Below are 9,782 nucleotides of genomic sequence, written 5' to 3'. Positions count from 1 at the left end.
CCTCAGGATGCTGTTGCACCTAAACATATTATTACAAGCTTGGCACAGACTACAATCTGAACATCTGGCTTTGAGTTAACTCAGATATCCATAGTGAAGCACATAGCAAAGCCCTCCCAAGTACCACTTTACACTGCATTTTAGATACTCCCCATTAGGGGTGCAAGAGAGGCCGAGACAAGCAAGGAATCTTGCATGTCGGCAGCTAGCATAAAAAAGGAGAACCCTTCTTGCTGTCTGGTGAGTTTTCCACCAGCAGGGAGTTTCTATTCAGGAAGAAGCATTCAGTCATGTGATCCTGCTGGTCAGAAGTGGTACGATTTCAAAAAGGCCTGTACCAGATGCTCTCCCCCCGCCCCCCGTATATTTGAATTGACTGTTTGCTGTGTGCACTGGGAAAGACCAGTGAAGGCAGAATTGCTCAGGAGATAGGCACCAAAACAATTTGTCCAGTCCCTTAAACTGGAGTGGCATAACTTTGCATGCATTGTTCCCTGGACAGAAAGAAAGGTTGGATTAATCCTTGAATGCAAGTAGTAGTACATCTGCTACCAAGATTATGAAATGTAAACAGATTTACTGTGGCCACTGAGACAACGAAGTTGCTTTGCCACCAATGCAGAGCCTGGAATGGGAAGTTTCTAAGGGAAGCAAAGAATTGCAATTGTGCATGTTTAACTTGAGGCCCACCCATGTGAAGGCAGCTTACTTGCCAGTATGGTGGTGCACAAGTTCATAATTTCTTCTAGTCATAGGAGTAATATCCAGTTCCTGCCGTTCCACAGTTCTTGGCTGGTGGTTGACATCCATGTTGGTTCACCAGTGAACGCAAGCCTGGCATAAGGGCTCATCTCCCTTCCCTGACACCAGAGCTGTTGCTTCCTCATGAAACTCAAGGGATCTCCAAGGGGATAAAAAACATTCCCACATCCCACCTTGTAAATAATCTGGTCATTTATTGCTAACAGAGGCATCAGTTTTGACTTGCTGTTGAAGGATCTGACCTTCGTCTAAGCCAATTTGATGGTGGCCCTGCTTGGAAAGATCTATCCATGCTTTGTAAATGTAGTGCCGGTTTTTCCTTGTGGTTGAATTAACAAAGCACTGCTTTTTTCTTTTCCTTTTTTGGTGCATGAGCAAAGCCTGCTCAGACTTTGGAAATAATTATTAATGCTTCATGTCGCTGTTACATCCGTGTTTGATTAAGGAAGCTTTTAGTGAATCAAAGGCTTTGGGAAGGTAGTGTTGGGGGGTATGGTTTTTAAAAAAGTTGCTCTCCTTGTTGGTGATCTTTACAAGTAAGAAGTCTTTTCCATGTTTTGGTGGCCATGGTTTCTATTTCTGTGACTGCCATCTGTGCTTCTCAGCAACTCCTGTACCACTTCATAGTAGCCAATTCCTCCTGACTGCATTGTCCAACTTCCTTCAGCTACTCCTTTTCTTTTCCCCACCACTTCTCTGCTGCCGCCCCCAACTTCTTTCTAATTACATTATTACCTTATTAACCTATGCTGTCCTTCTCCCCTCACTCCCCCCCCCCCCGGCCTCAACCCATTGCCTCCTCTGGTCCATTTCTTTAGCCTCCTTGCCTTTGGGCTCCTTGCTCCTCAGCCATTTTATGTCTCGTGTACCTCTTTCTAACCCTCAGCCTACCTCTGTTTGACTTTTTAAGCCCAGCCAGTCTCACAAGGTCTGCTTCCTATCAGAAACTGGACTGCAAATTATTGTGTTTGGCTGAGCACTGTCTACCACTGTACTATTTCAGCCACTTGGTGTTCCCCCCACAAGGGCAACTCAGTGGAGATGATTGGTCCAAGCAGGAGGCCAACCTGATGACATCAGTCATGGCAAAATTAGAATGTTTTAATGCAAAAGTACCAATTCCACTGTCTCTGTTGCAACTTGTAAATTTTTTAGATAGGTATAGCCAGTATAGTTTAAAAACCTACCGGTACCCTAGTATTAGGGGGCTGTTCTAAATCCAGAGTGGACAATTCACTATTTGGCCTGCTAATGTCTCTATTCTCCTCTGCTTCCTCATACACAAACAGCCCCCACCTGTTTAATAGGGCAAAGAATCCCTGCATTTATGTTATGGAGTGGCATGAAGGAGTTCTTAATGCTGTAGTAACTGATATCAGTAAGATGTCTCCTTTGAGTCCTATGAGCTATGCAGGGTAAGTTGGAAGTTGCTGCATGCTTTGGCTCTCTGTTAATATTATATTGTGGCATAAAGGCATGGAGCTGCCAAAATGTCATAATGTGCATAGAACTCTCAGTCTTGGTATGTAGAAGTGTAAGCAAAGAAGCTTCCATTACAGAGCAAGTCTTCCCATCCCTCTGCTGGAGAGTGTGCAACAGAAGGAATGAGTTCCTTCCACCCTAACTCCCTTACTTCAAAATAGGTCCCCCTGTTTAAGTGCCGAATCCTAAAGGCCTTCGCATACGATCGTGAAAAGGCAGTTTGTGTGTCATCTTTGAAGGCTGGCTGTTGTGATTCATAACCTTGATTGCACTGTTTAGGAGTTATTTTTGGTGCTTTTTACATTTTTAATGGGATTTAGTTCAAAGGGATTTGTAAATACTTTATTTATATTTTGCACAAGTTATTTGCATGGTCTAGAAATTGCATTACTAGAGTGTGTGAAGGATGTCATTAATTGTAGCATTCAGTTCTGTTAAAAGAGCGTTGGAGCTTCATCAAGGCCAGGGGTCATTGAGACCGTGGTTTGGGACTCTGCATAAAGCTCCCTTCAAGTACCATTACACATTACTAATAATTCTGAGAATTAGTCTTCTGGCTGTATGTATGGAGCCTTCATAGAACTACTTTCCCCAGAACTTGTTAGCTTGGGGGCCATGACCCTGTTATGAAGTGGGTTAAACCTGTAGGATAAACCTGTCCTAAGTGGCATCCTTATTCTGCCTTTGTCCCCCATTGTTAACATTCTGATCCCTCTGAATGCTGTGTGCTTGGTTAACTGAATATTGCCATTTCCTCTGAACGTGCACATTATTTCCATGCACCTACCCAAAGCAGCAGAGTCACTTCTGAAACTTCTTGCAAAGGATATGAGATCATGCTATCCCTCATTAAAAAAAAAAAAAAAAAAAAAACTTCTCTAAATACTAAACCTTCAGTCTCTTTCTGAAGGGTCTCTTTTGAAATGAGTTATGAACTCGTGGAGTTGAATGCTAGGCAGGGTAATGGAGAAGCTCTATTGGTGCAAGCAAACTGGCCTCAATGTTAATTTTCTTGCTCAGCTTATCTGATAACCTATCTCCCCCCAGGATCTGCACATCTGGGGAAACCGGAGAACCTGCTGTGATTGACAGGTACCCTGTCCTTGTCATGTTGCCTGTATGCCCCACCCTCTTTTCACTTTGTAGGTTCCTCCTCCAAAGCTCATTTGAACCTGCTCCCTTAGCCCAGCATTAAGACAGCCTTTATTAGTATGATATTCAGTGTACATTTTGAAAGTTGAGCCCTGACTGGGCTGATTAATATGCTTCTAGCATATGATTTTCTATCTTATTTCATGATACCAGATTGTGGCCAGTTGCTTGTTTTTCAAAATACTCTTGGTTGTTTTTTTTAAAAGAACGATGTGATGATGTAGGATATTAATTCTTGCCCACAAATGATACTTAATAGAAATCCTTGTTACATTTTAGCCTAGACTGTATTGCCAAGGCTGTATCCATAGTATATATAGTTGGTGCCAGAGGTCACCCAGGTCAAGGAAATGCAAAGGACTCATAGTTGGTGGGGAGCCTGCTGAGCTGGGTAACCCATAGCACTTTGTGCTGTGGCCCCTGGAAATACAGGGGAGGGGCAGCATCTAATCTTACACTTGGACTGGGACCAAGTGAATATGGGAATGGAAGGGGGGATGTGATGTCAGGGGGCATATAGAAGCACTCTGCTGGCTCGCAGGTCTTGCCCATCCATCACTAGTTGAAGAGACCCACTGATGATTTTGGCCTAAGGAGAGACGGATTCCTAAGCTGTTCTTGTGGGTTTCTCAGAATCCCGTGAGTTCATACAACTTTAAAAATACAAAGTCTTATATAAACAATCTCTGTCCTACCCATCAGAGATCGGCAGATAGGTCTCCCTGAATGTGATCCAGAAGGAGAAACTTCAGTTGTCCCATTACTGAGATCTCCAACCGGTAGTGCTGGTGTCTAAATTGTTTTATGGTTAATTAGCTGTGTTGGATCATCTTGAGAAGAATGTAAAAAGCCGTGGCTGCCCTGCCAAAGGAAGAACTCTTATACATCTGCTTTGAACTTCAAGTGTGTTCTGATTGTACTCCACCTTATGTGTACCCTACCCATTCCACAGTGCCTTGTGCTGTGGTTCAGACGCCTGCTACAACTTGGATATTGTGTCCCTGCATCCAGGAGAAGATATAGGACACTCTCCCCCGCCCTCCCAAGGATATGTCCATTGATAAAAATAACATGAGCATTGCAAAAGGAGTTTGGGGGTGAACTACATTTTGATTGTATTTGGGACTGAATGTTTTTTTAATGTAGCAATCGGTTTTTAAGTGCACTATTGTCTGTGTCTACATCTCCAATGTTTAACTTACATATTGGTGTTTTTATTGCTTTATGAAGCCTTGCAAACAAAATAACTTTTCTGTAAAGTGGGAAAACGCCAGTCTGTTAGCACATCTGTATGCAGCTGAGTAGTGCCGTGAATAATGTACCATAGACCACTGTATCTACTAACTATTACAAGCTACGTGGTAACTATATCTTGGTCCCAAATCTGGGCCTGCTGCTGTTTCAGAGTTTTAATTTTTAAATGAACCAAGCTGGCAGCACCGGGGGGGGGGGGATGTGCACTACCATGCTGGAGTACATTTGCTGTTCTTCTGGATTGCAATCCTGAATACTGCTACACAGTCCTTATCAAAGAGATTAATAAAGAAATACAAGGAGAAAAAATGTGTAATCCATTTGTTTTGTTCATGTTTTATATCTCGCCTTTCAGACAATTGTCTCTCAAAGGGGCTCGTAAGTCAATCATACCTGCCCTGCAAACTTTTAACACTTCCCTTGAAAATTGAGGGGGCTATGAGAAACCATAGCAGGGTGAGGGTATAAACAGTCACGAGACTTCCCTTCCTCGATGGTGCATGAATGGCTGATTTCCAGGACTAAATGAGGTTCTGTACCTCAGCAATCTCATACTATGGTGCAACTGCCTTGTAACACTGATTGCTGAAATGAGAACAGGGAGCTGCTCTTCTTCGTTCTATACTTGATCAATTCAGTATAGAGTTTCATTCACATAGTGAATGTGCGTTGACATATGTACATGCATTCACTGTAATGTGAACAGGGCTTTTATAAATTTAGTATGCCAGTTGTGTTGTATATTTTCAGCTCTGCAAATGGGCTTTCTTATACTGGTTCTTTGCTGATCTCTCTTGCTCTGAATTTTAATGTCGTTTACCTCTTTAATTGTAAGAGGATGCTGACCTCTGATCAAAGCTTATCTGTATCTTCCTTTTGTTTGATTCAAAAGTCTCCTTAAGTGAACTGTCTTTGCCTTGCTTTGCTCCTGGGCAATCTGATGAGGACTACACTGGTTTGAAGGAAAGTAAGGGTTTTTAAAGATTTTTTTCCTCCTAAATTGCTGGACATTATATATTAGAATTCAGCAAATTTGCAGTACCAATCCTATGGAGAGTTACATCTTTCAAAGTCCATTGAAAGTGAATTTAGAAGGGTGTAACTCTGTTTAGAACTGTGCTGTTGGAATGCTTTATTTTTTTGCCATAAAGTCACAGCCAATTTATGGCAATCCCAAAGCAAATGACTTCAGAGGTGGTTTGCCATTCCCTGCCTCTGTGTAGCAATCCAGAACTTTCTTGATGGTCTCTCATTGCAGTACTAACTAGGGTTGACCATGCTTAGCTTCCAAGCTGACAGCCAATGTTAAAGTGAATTTTGAGGAGCAATGAGTTTCAGTTCTATTGACCACTTTCTTGCTGCTGGAGAACTAATGTCTGAGCATTGCCTCCTACTCTAGAATTCCCATTTCCCCCATAGTTGCTTGGAGTTCCATCTATATAATTGAAAGACCCACTAGTTGTAGGGTCCTTTTATTTCCTTGGGAATGCTTGAAGGAGACAATGCTGATGGTTCTATTAGAGCAGAACTACAGCTATTTAAAAACTACAAGATGTGTTGCTGGGAGGAAAGGCAGCATGGTATATAGCCCAGTCTCATTGAATGTTGAAAGCTATGCAGCATCAGTATGTGGATGGGAGATCCCCAAGGAAGGCTCCACAGAGGAAGGCAATGGCAAACAACCTCTGCTCACTTGCTTGAAAGACCCTTGCTGGGGTCTCCAAAAGTCAGCTGTGACTTGATGGCACTTACATAAGTAAGTATATGCATTGCTTTGTCATGTTGAAAAGGGACTGGTATAGAAATTAATTTTGCCTACCGGTGAATGAAGGAGTAATCTGCTTTTTTGTCCTTCGTCTGGTCAAAAGGTCTAATTAAGATAACTGGTGTTTACACTCAGCTTTGCTTTGTTGCCGGTCAATACAAATCAGGACTATGAGGCCCTAGAGTGAAAATAAGGGCTTTTCAAATTTTCTTACATGATATTCCAGTAATTTAAAGTGGCGCATCAGGCAAGTCTGGTTGCTTGTAAGTATTATAACAAAGTAATGTTTATGGAAAGCTTTGGAGACTTCCAAGTGTTTTATAAATAGGTGGAACATGGAGATTAATAATAGTTATCACCACATGTCAGAGTTAGAAAGCACATGGGTAATTCACATGTCAGAGTTAGAAAGCACATGACCAATCCAAAGCAGGACTACTCAGAATCCTAATCAGGTCTATTAAGTGGGGCTTACTCCTTGGAAAGCGTTTTTAGGAGTGCATGTATAGGGAAGCCCGCTGACATACTTTGTAGAAAGCTGGATTTTTTTTTCACATGGCATTTTTGCAGAGAGATGAGGGAGATATATGCACAAAAGATGGTAGGAGGGATGTTATTGAAAGAATGGCTGGGAAGTGTTCTGCCCTATGCTACACAATTGCAAAGTATTTACCGCAATATTTGTCTCAGCATGGCTTACAGCAACTAGCAATCTCTTTGTGCACAAGGCAGAGCATAATAGCATCAAAGATGCAGTGGGACGCCCTTACTCAGTGGGAGGAAGGCAAATAAGCAGGATTTACTTCTAAGTAAACAAGGATGAAAGGGCTCTGCAACCTCCCAAACACCTGTTCCCATTCAAAGGCTAAACAAGCGTTCTACAGAGGGTTGCCAACTCTGGTTTTGAAAATCCCTGGAGATTGCCTGTGAAGGTTGGTACTCGGGGAAGGAGCTCAGTGGGGGAAGTGATGTTATAGAGCCGTGTTGGCGAACCTATGGCACGGGTGCCACTTCCGGCACACGTAGCCCTTTCTGCCGGCACGCACGGTTCCTCCAAGCCACTGGTCTTTCCGGCTCTGCCCCACCCCGGATGGGGGAGGCTGTAGCCCAGGGGTGGGGAACCTCCGACATGATTGGCGGTGGCCCCCGGACTCTTCCACAGAAGCTGCTGCCATTGCCGCCGCTGGAGCGTGCGCGGCCAGCCAGGCGGGTGGGAGAGCGGGGAACAGAAGCCGAGCGCTCACACTCGGCATGGCCGGCGGCTTCTCCGGCGCCCTCTGGGCCTGTGCGGGCGGAGGGGCATGGCTGGTCGGTGGGTGCGAAGGAGGCGCCCTCTGCCCCACCCTGCTCGCCTCTCACAAGCCTGCTGCCGCGCCCCACCGAGTGGCAAATCCAAGGCAAAACCTCCCATGCATAAATGACCTCTTTCTTTTTCTGTCTCCCTCTGTCCTTTTCTTTCTCTCCCTTGCTCCATTTCTTTCTCCCTTTCTCTCTCTTTTTCTTTCTTTCTCTCCCTCCCTTCCTTCCCTTTCCCCCTCCCTTCCCTTCTTTCCTTCCTTCCTTCCTTCTTTCCCTCCAGCGGCTTCTCCGGCACCCTCTGGGTCTGTGCGGGTGGAGGGGCGTGCAGTCCTATTCCACCTTTGAAGTGCCCACAAGCTATCCTCCAAACACCTTTCCATTTGTCTTGATATGTAGAGAGAAAACACTAAGGAACTAGTTGCCAATCTCCAGGTACTAGCTGGAGATCTGCTATTACAGGTGATCTCCAACCAATAGAGATCAGTTCCCCTGGAAAAAATTGCCACTTTGGCAATTGGACTCTATGGCACTGAAGTCCTTCCCCAAACCCTGCCCTCCTCAGGCGCCACCCCAAAAACCTCCCACTCATGGCGAAGAGGAACTTGGCAACCCTAGCCTCTCCCTCTGGGCCCCCTCTGGGGGTGGTATTCAGGTTAAATTGCCGCATTGGCACTCGGCGATAAATAAGTGGGTTTTTGGTTGCAGTTTGGGCACTCAGTCTCTAAAAGGTTCGCCATCACTGTTATAGAGTCTGCCCTCTGAAGCGGCTATTTCCTCCAGGGCAACTGATCTATGTAGTCTGGAGATTAGTTGCAATTCCAGGAAAACTCAGGTGTCCCAGCCCCACTTTTGGCAGATCCTAATCTTAATAAAAAAAATATTATTTTACTCTCTCCATGTGGAATTTTTCTAATGGACCAACGGTGACTGCCAGTAAGTTTTGAAAAACAATATAGTGTGGGGAAACCGTGTAGATGTTTACTTTTGGTATACTATAACAATAACATCCATATTATTATTATTTTTCCTTTTTAGGAAATGTTGTTTTGTTAGTCTCTCCTTTCACCGCTCCCTTCCTCACAAGTAATTTTTGATTTGAAACTAACGTGGTATTTTAAATATTAAACATAATTGGGCTATGCTGCTGCAGGGACTCTAATCAAAACGCAGGATGTAAATCAGTTCAATACATTAATATTAATGTCCAGTATACAATGGTCAAACAAGTTTACAATGTTAAAAGTTGGGCTTTTTCAAATGGAAAACTATTTTCTACGTTAGCACGCCATGTACATGCACGCACGCACAAAACACTCCCCGGCAGATGGGCCTGAATCACTTCCAAAAGTCGCCACGCCCCTCGCCACAGAGCAAAGCGATGACGTCACTCCTGGGGATGACGTCACCGCCCCGTTCTTTCTGCGCCAAAAGCGTTCGATCCCTCGCCGGCCGAGCTGCCGGAGTAAATGGTTGCCATGGTAACCGCCGCCAGCGCCGCAGTCGCCAATCACCGTTCGACAATGCCGCGTCACCTCCTCCCCCCCCCTCCCCCCCTCCCCCCCTCCCCCCCCTCCCCCCCTCCCCCCCTCCCCCCCCTCCCCCCCTCCCCCCCTCCCCCCCCCTCCCCCCCTCCCCCCCCCTCCCCCCCCTCCCCCCCTCCCCCCCCCTCCCCCCCCCTCCCCCCCCCTCCCCCCCTCCCCCCCTCCCCCCCCTCCCCCCCTCCCCCCCCTCCCCCCCCTCCCCCCCCTCCCCCCCTCCCCCCCCCTCCCCCCCCCTCCCCCCCCTCCCCCCCTCCCCCCCCTCCCCCCCCTCCCCCCCTCCCCCCCTCCCCCCCCCTCCCCCCCCTCCCCCCCTCCCCCCCCTCCCCCCCTCCCCCCCTCCCCCCCCCACATAGCTCACGCGCGGAGAGGGATGAAGCAAGATTGCAGTGCAAAATCCCACCCCATAGTAGAACGCTGGCGTGTTTTTTTTTTTTTAACGTCCATGGCCATTGAGATGAAGGCCCTCTCTTAACCTATCAGAAGCTGAGGTGCGTGTGGGCGTGGCTTGCTGACGCGAGCCGGCTGCA

This window comes from Euleptes europaea, chromosome 7 (assembly GCF_029931775.1).
Source record: "Euleptes europaea isolate rEulEur1 chromosome 7, rEulEur1.hap1, whole genome shotgun sequence".
Classification (NCBI taxonomy): domain Eukaryota; kingdom Metazoa; phylum Chordata; class Lepidosauria; order Squamata; family Sphaerodactylidae; genus Euleptes; species Euleptes europaea.
The sequence above is the reverse complement of the archived record's forward strand: the minus strand, read 5'-3'. Positions refer to the sequence as shown.